Source organism: Schistocerca cancellata, chromosome 3 (genome assembly GCF_023864275.1).
Source record: "Schistocerca cancellata isolate TAMUIC-IGC-003103 chromosome 3, iqSchCanc2.1, whole genome shotgun sequence".
Lineage (NCBI taxonomy): Eukaryota > Metazoa > Arthropoda > Insecta > Orthoptera > Acrididae > Schistocerca > Schistocerca cancellata.
In genome coordinates, this window is record NC_064628.1 from 682,055,286 (window position 1) to 682,074,565 (window position 19,280).

Below are 19,280 nucleotides of genomic sequence, written 5' to 3' on the forward strand. Positions count from 1 at the left end.
GTGGCGCTTCTATATAATATCTCAGTCGCTAACATTTCTCGTCACTCATAAATAGAATGTTACCTGCAAAAGAAAATACCTAATATCACAGTAACTGCATACTGGCAGTTCTGAAAAAGAAACATTCCTTTTGTGCAAAAATGAATGAACCTACTTCTCTTTGGCATTCAGTTAATCCAACTCGTAATTGTGTACTTATTCTTTGACCTTAATGAGTCGTAATTAGTGTAGAGTTAACACTGAGCAAAAATGAAATGTGTTTCCTCGAAATATTATTTTTAGCTTCACACAGTAAACTGGATTAGCTTACAACGTTATTTTGAATTAACATGGCTTTCAAAAAACGCGCCACAAAATGTCAATACGGCGCGGTGGCAGCTGCGACCAAATTCATGAAACAAATGCTGTGCGATTTCCGTACAGATGGCACCAGGCGCAGAGTTCATGATTTCGTTATCGTTGCACATGCTGCCACCTATGTACTCAAAATTTTGGTGTGCTACTCGGTTGGTAGTTCGTGTGCAATGTGTATGAAAATTTTGTTTGAATAAAGAGATTTTGTAGTGTTAAGCCGCTGAATCGAGATTTCATAGCGTCATCTGGAGTGATCAAGGTAATACTTCTGCACTATGTTCGTATGCAGTTCCGTAAATATGTATAACTATCCCTTATTTATGGGTAAATGTCCCTTCTGGAGGATATTAATAATTTTTGTGGATTTTCGGTTAGCTATTTTGTGTAATCGTAGAACTTGACGAAATAAAAGCTAATGCCTTGCTTGTTGTCCTAAGATGTTGTTTACACTGATCAGTTGTTTCATTGGTAGCATCATCAGCTACATTTGCAAACATAGTTAGTGTGGAATTAAATTAAAATGTATTATGTGATCGTTATAAGCGGCAGATCGTGGATTCGACAACACATGATGTGTTAGTGTGTCCTGCCCATGTTAATGCGTGGCCAGCGTCAGCTGATAATTTAATCATATTTGGTTGAGTGAGACATCGCGTAGGACACAGTTGTTTGGTTCTCAGTTGTGTAAAACTTGTTAAGTTTTTGTTACTGTTATAGTAGGTATGTAATTTATCTGTCTCTATTGAAATCTCGTCACTTCATGTGATGATACACCATGACAATGCGCGCATGGTAGGGGCATTGATTTGCTTACACAGGTAGCGATAATCGTCCATTTGTTCGTTGAACGCTGTGTACAATTTTCTGATACTTTTTTAATGAAAAGAGATCGCATATGCATGTTCTGCGAACTTGGAGTTAGGTATAGTGCTATAATTGCAGAAATAGGGAACTATCCAGATTTTCATAATTTGTAGTGCCTTGCTACCCTTCCAGAAAGTCGTACAAACATCTAATAAGTCGATCCGATTAATTTGGGTGGCTGTTGCAAAATTTTGAATTTTTGTTTGTTTGTAGGTAATCGTGCAGTTTATAAAGTCTATTTTGAATTATTGGTTTGCGCTTCAGCAAAATTGAAGTAAATTTTCTGTAATACAAGAAATGGGTAAGGCCTGGGAAAAACGGGGGAATTCGAAGGGACCCTTACACTTGCGATGTGCGTAATGTATAGAATAAACGGCCTTCTTTTCGTTTTGCAAATTGGTCAATACCATTACAATCGATAAGAATGTTTCATTTGCATACATGTATCTTTGTATTTGTTGATAAGACTCGACTTTCGGCACCTAGTATTTTGCATTCATGCTTGTAGAAATCTGAGGAAAGAGGTATTTCTAACTGATGCCTCGCGCCAATCAGTAATATTAAATAATATTGTATCCTTTTGCAATCCCTACGGATCTGAATAAACATCACTTTCGTCAGGACTTCTTGTTGCTCCTGATAATCCGGTAAGATGGAATGTTGACAAACAGCATGCCGACTAAGAATTTATTAAATATTCATTGTTGTAGTGGTCGACAGTTATTGTGTACCCCACAGCTATAACTGATGGAGCGCCAGCGATGAAAGCTTCTCAAAGAACTTTCCATTCGCACACCGCGACAGTGTAGTGCTGATGTATGGACAGCTGCTCAGGCACGCGCAGGTACTTCACTTTCTGGATTCTTGCCGAGTCAGTACTAGGGGCTCCTAGACGGCATAGTCAACGGATAATTTCTTGTAGCGTACGCAACAGTTCAGAGTAGTCAGCCATTTACATAACAATGATGTACATCAGCTACTGATTCGTGCTCTTAATCCTAATGAAACATTGATGTATTGAATTTAAAACAGAACACATTCTGTCATGCGCTTACCCAGTGAGGCGGGAAAAATAAAAATATTCTTAAACCGAAACCGCATCATGTCCTATGAGGCGTGCGGCACCAGTTCAATATTAGTTACAAGAAAGCAAAATATAATGTACGTTCGCTATAAGTACACACAGAAGTTGTGAAATCACACATCTACCGGTCATCCACCACGAAACTAAACTAACGTGTGGAAAACTGCAATCTAATGGAAGCGTAGTAATTTATCTTCATGATGTCATTAGCAGCCAACAAAAGCAGGCTCTTATTATTTGTATTGGTCATCTGTTTTTTTTCCAGTATTCTTGGTAGACATAAACATTCATTCTATGGCACTTTTCAGTTCTACAGCACTATGTATTTTAAAAAATTACTGGTAAGTTCGGTATGTCTTTCCTCCGCCCACACGTACTTCCACCACTAGCCACTCCACTATGCCCTCTAACCCCCCTCTCTGCTCTTGAGCCTTGTTTATTGTTATTGAAAACTAAACCTTCATTGGTAATTGAAGACGCTTAACCTTAGAGGCAGGAAATAGTAGGTTGCTGCCGTGCTCCACAAGGTATTCAAAGGAAGCCATTTATAAGTTAGGCATTAATTGCAATTAGATTTCCAATCGTATATTATGTACCAAATTAAGTACAACATGCCCTGTTCTATACCTTACTGCAATCGTAAATTTTACGAGGGTTTAGTAATCTAAGGTTAAAATGAACGGGTAAATCAGTTGTGATTGCTGGTATACGCGGTATGAGACACACATCTGGAGATGCTGAATCTGTGAGGATAGCTTCAGTGGCAGTATTTCAGATAGTTTTAATCTGCGAATGGGTATAATTGCAAAGTTTCGGACGATTGATTCCGTAGTAGTTCTCTAATCATAAGCCATAACACACCTATTTTCTGTAAAACCGACAGCAATCAAGAAAACAAAACGTTGTGTATAAGTAGAAAAAAATAAGAGATCATTTTCCTAATGGTTTACATGCCTTGCTATCGAGCTGAAATTGACTGCAAGGAAAGAAACGAAACCGCACATTTTCATAGCACAGCATTTTCTTTCTCGTTGTCTATTTGAGCAGTAAACTTCCACAGCCCTATTTTTTTTTTTTTTTTAAATCTATAGTTTGTCCATCTGAATGTTTGCGTACCACGTAACACTTGTAAATTGGTCAAGAATTTTCTGATTTTTTTTTTTTTGCTTAAGTTTCCCCATTCTATGTGAACTATAAAAATTATACACATTAAAAATATGTAGCCTGTGTGCGTCCGATCGTTCACTCGAGTATCGTGTAATATTTAGAAGTAAATCGGTCTAGTACGATGGAGATTTTTGGTAACGATATTAGACGACTACTTACCCTTATACTGTTGCGGTGTTTAACTTGAGACAACTGCATAACTCGAAAACGACGCATCGTACGAAAAAGAAAGGGGGAAAAAATTCTAGGTGAAAAGTTGGTAGTAAAGGGGACATATCCCTGTGCTACAAATGGACATCACCTAAGCTACCCCTCTCGTGTGAGCGAGGTCAGCTTCGTATCTTCAAATGGGAACCTCCTATTTTTACTGCATACTCGAATTCTACGCAAAAACGCTGATATTAACAAACATCAAGTGTGCCTGTTTTGGCAATTAAGAAGCGTCACATTTGATTTACGGTGTATCTACATTTCATTAAAGATATAAGCGTAAACTTTTGTGTTCCAGTGGTTGATATTTGTTGGAAATTTACTTAAGTGTTGCAATTTGAATGTAAAGTATAATATGGCTAACCGTTTCAATGTCTGGTTAGAAATTACGTTTAGCGTGATACAGGAACAGTGACGTGGATGTAAGTTTCCTGTTCCCATCGAGATCATGATATCAGTGAGTCCCCCTTATCTCTCACCATTCCGGTGAGTATCCATAGGAGCCTGTCAATATCAGTTCATGGACATTGTAACTTACTGCAATGGTTGGGGTTCGTACGCATTTCGCCGATAGGCGCGCAGCGGCCAGCGAGAGTTACCGGCGATTCGATTGGATGGGAGACTCCACAGTCTACCCCGTAGGTAACAGTAAAGTACGTTACCATACAAGTAGCGTATTTGTCAGAAATGTAAATGTCTAGCCATTATTTGTGCTTTACAGTCACATTTCAACACTGAACATAAATATCAACCGTTAGGACACAAAGGATTCACATCGTAAATGAATGCTTTAATTGCAATAACAGGCACTCTTGATATTTGTCGATTACAGCACTGTATTCAACGAATGGGAAACAATGTTTTCAGTAAACCGTACATACTTTTTGGCGTAGAATCCTAATAAGCAATAAAAATGGGTTTCCATTTGAAAATACAAAGTTGACCCTGTCTCCGGATGAGGCGTGGTTAGCAGGCGGCCAGTTGTAGCATAGGCGGATCTCCTCTTTACTAATATTAAGTTGTCACCTAGAACATTTTCTCGTGTGATATGTTGTTTCCCCTCAGATGGAAACCCAGTTCTAAGTAAAGAAGGGAAAGCAGAAAGGTGGAAGGAGTATATAGAGGGTCTATACAAGGGCGATGTACTTGAGGACAATATTATGGAAATGGAAGAGGATGTAGATGAAGATGAAATGGGAGATACGATACTGCGTGAAGAGTTTGACAGAGCACTGAAAGACCTGAGTCGAAACAAGGCCCCCGGAGTAGACAACATTCCATTGGAACTACTGACTGCCTTGGGAGAGCCAGTCCTGACAAAACTCTACCATCTGGTGAGCAAGATGTATGAAACAGGCGAAATACCCTCAGACTTCAAGAAGAATATAATAATTCCAATCCCAAAGAAAGCAGGTGTTGACAGATGTGAAAATTACCGAACAATCAGTTTAATAAGCCACAGCTGCAAAATACTAACACGAATTCTTTACAGACGAATGGAAAAACTAGTAGAAGCCGACCTCGGGGAAGATCAGTTTGGATTCCGTAGAAATACTGTAACACGTGAGGCAATACTGACCTTACGACTTATCTTAGAAGAAAGATTAAGGAAAGGCAAACCTACGTTTCTAGCATTTGTAGACTTAAAGAAAGCTTTTGACAATGTTGACTGGAATACTCTCTTTCAAATTCTAAAGGTGGCAGGGGTAAAATACAGGGAGCGAAAGGCTATTTACAGTTTGTACAGAAACCAGATGGCAGTTATAAGAGTCGAGGGACATGAAAGGGAAGCAGTGGTTGGGAAGGGAGTGAGACAGGGTTGTAGCCTCTCCCCGATGTTATTCAATCTGTATATTGAGCAAGCAGTAAAGGAAACAAAAGAAAAATTCGGAGTAGGTATTAAAATCCATGGAGAAGAAATAAAAACTTTGAGGTTTGCCGATGACATTGTAATTCTGTCAGAGACAGCAAAGGACCTGGAAGAGCAGTTGAACGGAATGGACAGTGTCTTGAAAGGAGGATATAAGATGAACATCAACAAAAGCAAAACGAGGATAATGGAATGTAGTCGAATTAAGTCGGGTGATGCTGAGGGAATTTAGATTAGGAAATGAGACACTTAAAGTAGTAAAGGAGTTTTGCTATTTGGGGAGCAAAATAACTGATGATGGTCGAAGTAGAGAGGATATAAAATGTAGACTGGCAATGGCAAGGAAAGCGTTTCTGAAGAAGAGAAATTTGTTAACATCGAGTATAGATTTAAGTGTCAGGAAATCATTTCTGAAAGTATTTGTGTGGAGTGTAGCCATGTATGGAAGTGAAACATGGACGGTAAATAGTTTGGACAAGAAGAGAATAGAAGCTTTCGAAATGTGGTGCTACAGAAGAATGCTGAAGATTAGATGGGTAGATCACATAACTAATGAGGAAGTATTGAATAGGATTGGGGAGAAGAGAAGTTTGTGGCACAACTTGACCAGAAGAAGGGATCGGTTGGTAGGACATGTTCTGAGGCATCAAGGGATCACCAATTTAATATTGGAGGGCAGCGTGGAGGGTAAAAATCGTAGGGGAGACCAAGAGATGAATACACTAAGCAGATTCAGAAGGATGTAGGTTGCAGTAGGTACTGGGAGATGAAGAAGCTTGCACAGGATAGAGTAGCATGGAGAGCTGCATCAAACCAGTCTCAGGACTGAAGACCACAACAAAAAAAACATGTTGTTTCCCAGGTATTTAGTTGTCTCAGGTTACAATAAACACCCTGTGTAGCAGTATAGATTTCAGCGCTGCTAAGAAACGTCTCAAACACCAATGTGCGACGTATGATTAACATTCAGCAAATTAGGAGCGGTTTCAGACGAATGGAGCACAAGCGCTATTTCATTTGAAGCCCCCATGAGATTCCGTAAGAGCTTTGGACCCATAATATACTAGGGTGGTAGTATAGAATTTGTTTCCCGGGTGCTATTATCTGGCCGCATCAAAGTTACGGATGTCTTCATAAGATAGATTGATCATGCCCGAACAATTACTGCTAATATTGTAGGTAAACCGTAACAAGTATGTGGAAAATTCAGAACCAAAATTTCACAAAAAAAATCTTTCAGCTTTGGAAAATATTAGAATGTACTGACAGAGTATTTCAATTCATCTTAACGAAATCTCTTCTGTTTGCGGATGACACGGTTTTGCTTACTTCTTCTGCTGAACTTGAAAATGTCTTCGGAAAAGGACATTTGAAAATTACCCATAGGAAGTCCAAAATTATAGTATGCAGAGAGGAAGACAAAGGAGATTTCATAGAACCACTTATGTTCACGCCGTAGGGGTGACTAAATACAAGAAGCACAAGGACTCTGTAAGAAATAAACAGGGGAAAGAAAGAGTTCATGTGGGAAACCGAGAAATGGGTGCGAAGTAAATGCTCAGTCTCAAGCGGAAAACATAACCGGTATGTGCTGTACTGCCTATTTGTAACCTATAGTCGTGAGACGTGAATCTAAAATGTGCCAACTGCCGAACATGGGAAGTTGACCAACGGGACATGCAAATAATGAGGGAGACGGAAAACAGATGGATTATATGAAAGGTAAAAGGTGAGAATGCTGTGGCACTTGCGAAATTGAAATGGTCATAGTTTAGTGTACTCAACTAATGAGACGAACTTACAAATTCATTCCTGAATTTACCGTCATAATCTAATGGTACGTAAGAAGACTACTATAGGGCACGGGCATAACGAACGCAGATGTTTGAAGACGGTAACGTGTAGACGATCTGAAGTAAAAAAGTCAAATGGTAGGCTCTAAGGCAGTTACTAAAACAGAAGCGAAAGGGTATAGGAGATACCATTTAGACTTCGTAAGTGAAACGTTTGAAAACAATAAATGTAAAAAATAAACCTTTGCTCAGTGGATTCTACATTGCATCAGTTAAGATGGCAGGTGACGAAGTAAGTAAACGACAAAGAGAACGTTTCACGAGCGCTCGAACATTTGTTTAAATTTTTGTGTAGCTGAAGGTGATAAAACAGGCAGATGAGACGTATAACGCCATTCAAGGGACAGAGGAGGGAAAGAAATTTGGAGATAATCGGTGCTTCTGCCAACTGTTAACATTTCTATTGTAAAATGTTAAAAAGACGTTGTTAAAATAATTTGCAGAATACTAATACAGCCATCTTAGTATTTTCCACAGTATCACTATATTGATTTAGATAGTTACATGGTAGCTTCCTTGATACTTGTCTGATGCCCATGTGCTCTTGAGCTCTGAAGAAAATGTAATTAGAAAACTTAGTACTTCTTTTGATGACCATTCTTCTTCCGAAGCGAAATATCTGATTCTAAGACAGCGCTGTTCGGTCGCTTGTGGTGGTTTTTAATCATTTTCTGCATACCTCCTCTACATCTATAAGCTGCAAATCTCAGTGAGGTGCACGGCAGGGGTTTCGTCCCACTGTACCCGTTATTAGTTTCTTCCCATTCCATTCACGGATGGAGCGCATTTTGGAAGAATGATTGTCCCAATGCCTCTGCGCATGCAGTAATTTTTCTGATCTTACCCTCACAATCCCAATGTCTAAAGCCGGTTCTGGAAACTTCCAGCTCAATTCCTTCAGTATCTCTGAATACTCTTCCACGGATCAAACTGATATCACCATTCGTTCCGCCCTTCTCTTTATACGTTCAGTATCCCCAGTTACTCCTATTTGGTCGCCCAAGTGGTTTGTAAGCAGTCCCCTTTGTAGACTGATTGCACTTCTCCAGTATTCTACCAATAAAGCGAAGTCTGCCACCTGCTTTACCCAATACTGAGCCTATGTGATCATACCATTTCATATCACTACCAAGTGTTACACCCAGGTATTTGTAGAGTTTGCCGATTCCAGCTGTGACTCATCGATATTATAGTTTTTCGTTTTTGAAGTGCACAGTTTACATTCCTAACATTTAAAACAAGCTGCCAATCTTTGCACCACTTTGAAATATTGTCAAGATCTGACTGAATATTTATGCTGCTTCTTTAAAAGAGAGTAGTTCATCATAGACAACTGCATTATTTGTAAAATTCTGGAGTTTCTGTTGATATTTTCTGCAAGGCCATTGATAAACAACGTGAACAGCAAGGGCCCCAACATTTGCCTGCGGCACAACTAAAGTTACTTCTGCAGCTGACGATGACTCTCCATCCGAAATTACATGCTGCGTCCATCTTACTAAAAAGTTCTCAATCCAGTCAAAAATTTCACTTGATGCCTCACATGATTGCACATTTGGCAATAGGTGTAGGTGTGGTACTGGGTCAAATGCTTTTCTGTAATCAAGAAATATCGCATATACCTGACTGTCTTCACTCAAAGCTTTCGGTATGTCATGTGCGAGTTTTGTTTAGCGATGTTTTCAGAATCCATGCTTTTTCGCATTGAGGAGGTCATTCTGTTAAGAGATTCCTCATTATGTTTGAGCACAGAATATGTTCTAAGATTCTGCAACAAATGAATGTCAAGGATATTGGACGGTTTTTTGTGGATCACTTATACTACACTTCTTGTAGACGGGCGTGTCCTTGCTTTTTCCCAAGAACTAGGCACAGTTTTTTGTTCGAGCAATCTACGATATAGGTAGAAGAGGGGCTAATGCACCGTAAATTGAATATAGACTCTGACGGGGGTTCCTTCAGGCCCTGGAGCTAATCTGTAAGTAAGGTATGCTGCCGCGAGAGCGTGTGGGTTGCTGCATAAGTTCATATCGATTTTCCATTAACTTATAATAAACACAACATAGGCGTAACATACACTTGTTTGTTGTTGTTGTTGTTTTTGTGGTGGTTGTTGTTGTCGTCCACACACACACACACACACACACACACACACACACACACACACACACACACACACACACACACTTACTCATCAATAATTTATTCTCCTTATCTATTTAAAACAGTCTGCCAACTCTGGGGTAATTTTTCGATTCCGTCACAGTAGAAATCACGTGGTTTTGAGGCGAAGAACTCGTGGAGCCATGTTCGGAGCGCATTTTCATCCGGAAAGGAAGTTTCTTGAATATTGTTTTATAGAGAACGGAAAAGGTGACTATCTGAGAAAACAGGAACAGTCTAACTGAATGCGGGCGGGCATTACAATGCAGTAGCATCACTTACGCAGTCTTTCTGGTTGTTGTTCCTGGGTTGCGTCTGCACCACGTCCGAGTTGTTGACAATAAGTGTCAGCAGTGATTGTTGCACCTCGGGGAAGCAATTCGTAGTACATTACACCGTCTCTGTTCCCCCAGATGCACAACATTATCTTTTGTGGATGCGCGCAGGTCTTGGCACCGCGAGTTGCTCCTTTTTAAGTTAGCATAAAGACGCCATTACTCGTCACCAGAGTAGGTATGGTCGGTGTTGTGGACGAGCCAAAGCAGAGATGCACCCTCTGATTTTTGTGATTTTGGCTTGGAGCATGTGGTACCCATTTTTGAACCTTCCCCATTGCATGAAAATGTCGCAAGCTAACGGAATTGGTCACAATTAATCACATTTTCCGCTTACCGAGTACACTGACGTGGATTATTGAGGATCGAGTCCTACGAGAAAGACAGGCCGCGGCGCGTACGTCACGAAGGTAATCTTGCCCTCGATCACTCAAATCAGCAGGCAAAAACTACGTTTCTACACCTGTGAACTCGTAACTAGGCGTGTCCGTACACACGATAACTGAATTTTCTACTGGAATCCGCTATTACGGAATCTTACGGTTATTAGTCCTATAGTGATGGGAAGTCCATGTGCCTACTTGTAATTTGTTACGGCTGTACTGGCGTACAATAATATAAAATCAGGCTAAAATAATTATCAGTTGCATAAGGCACCACTTCCAGCATGTAATAAGTGCTGTTAAGCAGAAGAGACTAAATGCTATAAACATGCCGTTGTAGCCTTTAATCGAGTATTGATCTTAAATTTTGCTGTAGTACTGTTAATCAGTAAAACTTCATAATAGGTTCCAGTGGAAGATGCAATTCTCGTTAGTACTTACACGCCCAGATGCGATTTAACAGATTTAGTAACGCATTTTATCTGCTGAACTGAGCGAGCGCTGACTACCTTCATGACGTACGCGCCACGGCCTATTTTTCTCGTAGGTCTCGATCACATTTTCCAGTTCTCTAGTACACTGTCGTGGATCATTGAGGATTAATGCGTTTAAACGATCATCAAACCTCGAAGGTCTTCCTAAACATTGAGAGTAACTAATATCGAAACGACCTTCTTGAAACGAGAAAATCATTTTCTTCTCGTGCTATATCCATGGGCTGTATCACCATCCACGGTGCAAACGTTGCTGGCTGCCTCCACTTCTGTCACTCCTCTATTGAACTAAGACAGAATAGTAGTAGTAGTAGTAGTAGTAGTAGTAAAGAACAAACCACTAATAGGGCTAACCCCTCCCCCCCTTTAATGTGATTGGTTGGTTCAGGACAGAACTAAAGAAGCCTCGGACAAGCGCAGTCATGGTCGGGGACGACGCTTGAACCCTATGCACGTCCACAATGGTAACGACACTGCTAGCCAACTGGAAAATGATTTAAATCCAAATAGAGGTGTTTTGCAGGATATGCTTCCTGCAACCACCCTAGAAGGAAAACAAAGACAGAGGATGAGATGGTCAGATGAAGTTAATCAACACCTCATGTTCTGTTATTACCAATCAACAAACCTAGGAACCAACACAACTGGATACAGATCACAAGTATACACAACATTTATTACCAGATACACAGAATTAAAATTTTTAACAGAACAACGTCTAGCTGATCAGATTCGTGTAATAATCAAAAGTAACAGGATACCCCAGTCAGAATTAGAAAACATCAAACAACAAGTACAACAAATACTGGAACAAAATAATGTGCCATCAGAAGAAGAAGAAGAAAATATAGTAATGGACTCAAACATCCCAGAGCAAACAAACAAAGAACAACACGCATCAATTAAACAGTCAGAGGAAAATTAAATCTTAAGACAGCCACCAGAACAAGCACAAATAGAACACGAAGAGACACACATGTTAGATATAGAAGAGAAATTTCAGCTGACAAATATAGAATACAAAGACACAAATACAGACATTAGACCATTCTTGCATAGACCACCAAATAACCCACAAGTCGAAACAACAATAACAACTATCAACACAATCATACACAACAAAATAAATGAAAACACAACTATGGAAGAGTTACAACTACTGGTTTATATAGGAGCACTCACTACATTAAATATACACACTAGGCAGAGATCAGAACAAACCAACACACAGAAGAAACCCACAAAACCAGCATGGCAACACAGGCTATAGATCAGAATAGAAAAATTGAGAAAAGACATCGGACAGCTAACACAATTTATAAGAAATGCAATGTCAGAAAAAAAACGAAGAAGGTTAGGTAAAATCTCACAACAAGAAGTGATAGAGCAATTAGATGAAAAGAAGCAGACATTACAAGCATTGGCCAAACGACTTAGAAGATACAAAAAAAGTGAAAATAGAAGGAAACAAAACCAAACATTCAACACAAACCAAAAGAAATTTTGCCAGACAATAGATAACACACACATTAAAATAGACAATCCACCAAACATAACAGACATGGAACACTTCTGGAGCAACATGTGGTCAAACCCGGTACAACATAACAGGCATGCACGGTGGATACAAGCAGAAACAGACACAAAAGATGATACCACAAATGCCTGAAGTGATAATTTTGCAACATGAAGTCACCCAAGCAGTTAATTCTACTCACAGTTGGAAAGCCCCTGGAAAAGATAAAATAGCAAATTTCTGGCTAAAGTAGTTCACCTCAACACATTCACATCTAACTAAATTATTTAACAGTTACATTGCAGACCCATACACATTCCCTGATACACTTACACATGGAATAACTAATCTGAAACCTAAAGATCAAGCAGACACAGCAAACCCAGCTAAATATCGCCCCGTAACATGCCTACCAACAATATACAAAATATTACACAGAAATTAATAACACATACAACACAGAACAAAATTATAAATGAAGAACAAAAAGGCTGTTGCAAAGGAGCACGAGGATGTAAAGAGCAACTGATAATAGATGCAGAGATGACATATCAAGCTAAAACTAAACAAAGATCACTACACTACACATACATTGATTACCAAAAAGCTTTTGATAGTGTACCCCACTCATGATTACTACAGATATTGGAAATATACAAAGTAGATCCTAAATTGATACAGTTCCTAAACATAGTAATGAAAAATTGGAAAACCACACTTAATATACAAACAAATTCAAATAATATCACATCACAGCCAATACAGATTAAGTGTGGAATATACCAAGGAGACTCATTAAGTCCTTTCTGGTTCTGCCTTGCTCTGAACCCACTATCCAACATGCTAATTAATACAAATTATGGATACAATATTACTGGAACATACCCACACAAAATCACACATTTGCTGTACATGGATGATCTAAAACTACAGGAGTCATACGACACAATATCCACCAGTACATCAATGCAATGCAGCTACATCCAAACGTATATATACAACTACAGAAATCCGTAATTATTGGTACATGTTCAATAACCCGAAAGTTCCTAAATACAATGTAACATACACCATACAGTTAAAAGGAAGTCACACTTGATCAAGGTCCGCGTCACTTTCCATTTTTAACCAGACCTAAGGTCTGAGAAAGGAAAGAAGGTAATAATAATAATGCTAGGAACTTACTCACCAACCTGATTCAGGTTTCAGTGTGACACGGAGAATGACATCTCAAAATTGTATGTAAATACTAGAATCTGCAGTTCTGTTGTATCAAGAATCCCATTGTTTTCATTATAGTAAGGCAGACTCATCTGGATGTACACTTGAACTGAATACCTTGTATTCAGAAAGTAAAGAGAAGTGAAGTGAGAATAAGAAGGGCTTAGAACTATGCATTGCATTCAGAGAAAGTGTAGCGATACTCGGAAATTTCTTAAATTCTCATGTTATCCGCATTACATGTTCAGATGTTCTTGTTGCTTAAGAAGTCTGTCATTTTAATGTACCTATTATGAGAGCTTAATGCGTTCACTCGCGAGACAGTGTTTCCTCCAAAAGTTGGTCTTACCAGAATTGTTGGTTGATTGTCCAACTTGTGAACAAGGAGTGGTGTGCCACTCGCAGCCATATTCAGTGGAATAAGAAGTGGTCGAAGAAATATTTACTACAAGGCCACGGTTGAAACTATCTCATCCTTGACAGATTAGACTTGTAACTATGTATATTCTTGAGTATGTAAGTTTTTTGACTGTAATAGTATGCCATGTCCAGTACCCTTGTGAAATTGACCCATGGATGAATAAAAGGCCACTACTACAGCACATACGTGGGCCCTTATTCGCTGACAGCAGCTAATTCTTACCCAGTTGGAAACAGAGTGTCATTGACAACGTGACACTTGCCTCCGGTCACGATGCAGGTCTACCTCAACCTTTCCTCGAGAGAACGTTGCAAAGGGAAATACATGCAATGAAATAAATGACGTCATTCAAGATGGCGGCCGTGGCAGTTGATGACAACATCCAGAATTGTGGCCATGACGCAGCTGATTATGCAAGTATCGTTGTGCAAGATGGCGGGAAACCATGTGTTCACCATGAAGTCCGGGGCCTAGTACACAGTACTACCACCAGAGAGTGCTGTCGTCCGTTTGATGATGTAATCCATGATGGCGGTCTGGTGGTGAAGAGGAAGGATCTCGTAATAGGTATATTGTTTATTTATAAAAAAATCAGTTTTTGGGGATTGGATTTCTCTTGCTCATCATTCTTTGCTGTTTGGAAACATGTAGGTCTTGTAAGAGGTAATTACATGGAGCAAATACGTTGCATAACCGAATGTTCAGCACTGTACTCCAGGTGTCTTAACCTAATGTTTGGCCCTTTGTCGGCACTTAACCTATTGTTCAGTTAAGTGGTTTTCCATGTCATCCCAATTTCCTTAAAAAATTGTACCGCCTTTGATACAAAATTAAGTAATTAGTCATGTCCTACCACCATTTTCTCATACACTTTTCGAATTTCACATGCTTTTGAACCCCATCCCTAGTGCATTTTCGTCACCCAACCCCTGAAACTATAGCACTGCGATTTACATAAAAATATGCAAATTAACCTAGTGTTCTGCACTTAACCTGCCATTCTGCTCCATCTCACCCACTCACGCACACCCTCCCCTTAGATGTTGTACAGCTAACACCATGTTGATATAAAAAAATTATGCAAATTAAATAATTCAATATTTTTCACATGTGTGCGGTAGATTCTTTTAATTCACAGAATCCTGTCAGTCCGTGAAATCCATGGAATACAGTTCTGCCGCCACTTACCCTGGCCCCGATCCCACCCCGGCCACCACAGCATCGCTCTGGCATCTGTGGGTCACTCTCCCTCAGGCTAGCGGGCTAGGGCTGCAGCGACCAGCCTGCTCGCAGCGTCCTGAATCCACAGCGTCTTCTTCTCTGCCATAACGTCCTCGCCGATCACATGAGGTGCAGCATACACCCCTGTCCACCTCGCCACAAAACATGCACTCACACCGATCCCATATGCGAAATGCCTCTCAGCTGTGCACATGTGTGTGATCACCACTCTCTCTACCTGCAGTCCAGCGAAGACCGAATTGCCGAGTGACTCTCCCTCACAGACACTGTAGAAATCGTTTCCCGAATAGCACAGGGTACAGTGTTCCTCGGGATCCTAAGCGGCTGCACTGGTAACGCGTACAAACTAGGCACAGCTCGCAAGTTCGAGGAACAGTGTAACCTGTGCTGTTCTGGAAACGATTTCTACAGTGTCTATGAGAGTGAGTTGCTCTGCAATTAGATCTTTGCTGGGCGATAGGTAGAGAGAGATGGTTCGCACACCAACAGCAGCGAAAAAACGCGCGCGGCCAGGAGGCGTTTCACGTATGGGATCCGTGTGAGTGTGCATTGGAGTTCTGTTGCGAGGTGCACAGGGGTGTGTGCTGTACCTCATGTGATTGGCGAGGACGTTACGGCAGAGGAGGAGACGCTGTGGAAACGAGCTGCAGTGAGCAGGCTGGTCGCCGCAGCCTTAGCCCACTAGCTTGAGGGAGAGCAGCACATGGACGCCAGAGCGATGGTGTGGCAGTTGTGTTTGTTTGTGGCCAAGGTCGGGGGTGGCATCGAGTGGCGACATGTGTTTTTTACTAGCAATCTTTTGTTTAAACTGTATTCCATTGATTTCAGTGACTTTTAAGATGTTACAAATTAAAAGAATCTACCCCATACATGTGAAAAATACTGATTTAATTAATTTGCATAAATTTTCTATATCAACGTGTTGTTATTGGTTCAATAGTTAAAGGGAGGGTGTGCGTGAGTGGGTGACATGGAACAGAACGACAGGTTAAGTGCAGAACACTAGGTTAATTTGCATATTGTTATGTAAATCGCAGTGCTAGAGTTTCAGGGGATGTGTGACGAAGAAGAATGCGCTATAGATGGGGTTCAAAAGCATGTGAAATTCGAAAAGTGTATGAGAAAATGGTGGGAAGACATAACTAATTACTTAATTTTGTATCAAAGGCGGTAGAATATTTTAAGGAAATTGGGGTGACATGGAAAACCACTTAACAGAACAATAGGTTAAGTGCCAACAAATGACCACATTAAGTTAAGACACCCAGAGTACAAACATAACCAAGTGTGATGTAGAAAAAACTGAACTGAATTTCACTTTTCGGAGTACTGAAAATATCTGAAATTCTTAGGTGGCCTGTCTTCAGCGTCAAAAAATTTTGTTGGTGGAATCCAAGGCGTAAGAATTCAGAATTCTCTGCTGCAGGCTTTAACGACAGCCATCTTGTTTTTGAGTGAAATGGAAGAGTCTGAGGAGTTTCTTTCCCGGCATTTTCTTAGGTTAGTAGAGGTTGCATTGTCCCGATGGAATTTGAACTTCCTGCAAGGTGGGGGGGGGGGAGGGGGGTCGTGGCACTTAGCCGCCATCTTGAATAATGGTACTTGTCATTGGCTGACGTCATGCCGCCATCTTGGATGACGTCATGCACTGTTCCCAAGTCTACATGCCACCAATTTGGATGATGTCATCGTCGCCATCTTGGATACATTTGGCAACATTGCAGAGTCGGCCAGAACTCTCCTTGTCCCTATAGTATTGGCAGTCTTCCTTTCATTCAGACATATTTGAGTGTCGATTAATATACTTATTTCAATTATCGAGGCTATTATTCTCCACGCTATTTATATTATTTTCAAACATAACCAAGTTTGATGTAGAAAAAAATGAACTGAATTTCACTTTTCGGAGTACTGAAAATATCTGAAATTATCTTAGGTGGCCTGTCTTCAGCGTCAAAAAATTTTGTTGGTGGAATCCAAGGTGTAAGAATTCTCTGCTGCAGGCTTTAACGACAGCCATCTTGTTTTTGAGTGAAATGGAAGAGTCTGAGGAGTGAAATGGAAGAGTTCAAATGGTTCAAATGGCTCTGAGCACTATGGGACTTAACTACTGAGGTCATCAGTCCCCTAGAACTTAGAACTACTTAAACGTAACTAACCTAAGGACATCACACACACCCATGCCCGAGGCAGGATTCGAACCTGCGACCGTGGCGGTCACGCGGTTCCAAACTGACGCGCTTAGAACCGCACGGCCACACCGGCCGGCGAAATGGAAGAGTCTGAGGATTGACATCAACGTATAACTAGAACTCTTTCAGCTTCTGCCCTTGCAATGGATATTGAAAAATAATTAAATATTTTCATGGCGATTATTTCAATGTTGACAATTAAGACTCCAGCAGCGCTTCATGTAGTACTGTGGAGAATATCGGCAGGGCATCCAAAATTCCTTCTACATTTTTCCTAGTTTGTCTTTAATTTGGTGGAGCACATTCTGCTGGCCGTGTCAGTGAAGCTCTCCAAAGTTGGTATTATCTCCACAAAAATAGATTGATTTATCTAATGGAATTTGCAGTTGTATTTAAGCGAATCAAACTTCAACAGCTTCTTTGGGATTCTGTCAGTTTGAGTAAAGTACTTAATAACTAAAGGAAACATCTTTTCATCCTTGTGGTTCGATGCATCGGCGCCTATGCCGTGAAATGAAATTTCTTGCAATTGTTTTATGCACTCTGACACGTAGTGTGGTACGAGAATATTTTTTACAATCGCTACAGCTTTGTTCCTGGCTGTAGACTCCTTTATGGCGACTTTGGAGTCAGGATACATTGCGGAATTCAGTTTTACGGACAGTCAAGAGAATTGAAGGGTTGATGTGCTTGGCTGCAGTTAGTTCTGAAGCAGCAACGAGCAATCTTTCCTCTTCTTTAATCTTGGATGTAGGAATAGGCTTTGATGTCGATGCTACCGCGAATCCGTTTGCATGATTCTTCGTAGAAATGTGATGACTCACCTCTGCCTTACCTCCGTGAGTTGCCGAGGTGAAACAGCTACAAATCTCTCACAACGCTTCCTGATCCGTACGTACTTTCTTGACAAAAAAAAAACCCTCTTTTGCGTAATCATCCGGAAAGTGACACTTTCTCTTTCGATCCTTAGGCATTTTTGTAAGCTATGGTAAGTTTGAGACGGTAAACAGTCGACAACAATACTAGTCATCAAAGTACACGTCACTATACACATCACGCCCAATAAACCCGCAGTAAACACCTCAAACATTACGAACTTGCATTCGTTGTTCGTATTCCGTTTAGAAAGAATCATCTTATTAGATCGCTATTCAGATGGGAACCGTCCAGTCTTCTCCGTGCAGCTGCTTAAAAAGTTGCAGTCCCGTACTACTGGAGAAGTCTGGTGTTTTCTCGAATGATGGCGCTAGATGTAGAAGGTGCTTGCGTCGTCGATACAGGATACGCAGCATGCAACGCCATCAGTTGGACGACCTTGTCAGCATGAAATTGTTGACATCATTTAAACTGAGGCTGCATTTGTATTGTGAATTAATTTTAGATATATCTGTCAAGTAGAAGTAGCAATCTGTTAAATGTTCCTTACGTTCCTGTCATTTCATAGGAACTGCAAAAGACATATGACTGGACCCTTTTAAACAGCCAGTTAATAATACACATTTGGCAAGACAATTTCTTGGAGTTCAAAACTTATTGTGGTCTATTTTGTTGTCAAAATAGCATTCGTAAGCTCTTTAAATTCGAGAAGTCAAAATTTCGCCTGTGCACTTGCCGTTGACGCATTTGCGATACATTTTCCTTCTCCTAAAACAGAATGAAAACACGCTAGATCTGACACTGCGCTTCTCAGTTCATAGCTGAAGAACACACAGGATTAGCTTTCATTAAACAAAGCTTTTACTCCTCTGGAAACTAAGCAGGACCTGTTCTATGTGTTACAAATCATCTGCCTTATCTATTGTTGAGGAAACATAGGACGGGAAGAAAATCCATTATTGTGAGGAAATGCTAATTGTTGAACATTGTCATTCTTGAACTCGCAGACAAGTCACCTACAGGAAGTATTTCAGT

General features: G+C 40.3%; 1 protein-coding gene across 1 annotated transcript in view; it reads left to right on the forward strand.

The window, feature by feature from the left end:
* The first annotated feature begins 452 nt into the window (after nucleotides 1–452).
* LOC126175661 (dnaJ homolog subfamily B member 6-like) overlaps nucleotides 453–19,280 on the forward strand; it is a 333,822-nt gene continuing 314,994 nt past the window's right edge. Inside the window, exon 1 of the mRNA XM_049922569.1 lies at nucleotides 453–613. The gene's annotated coding sequence lies outside the window, so the exon portion shown is untranslated. The remainder of the gene's footprint in view (nucleotides 614–19,280) is intronic.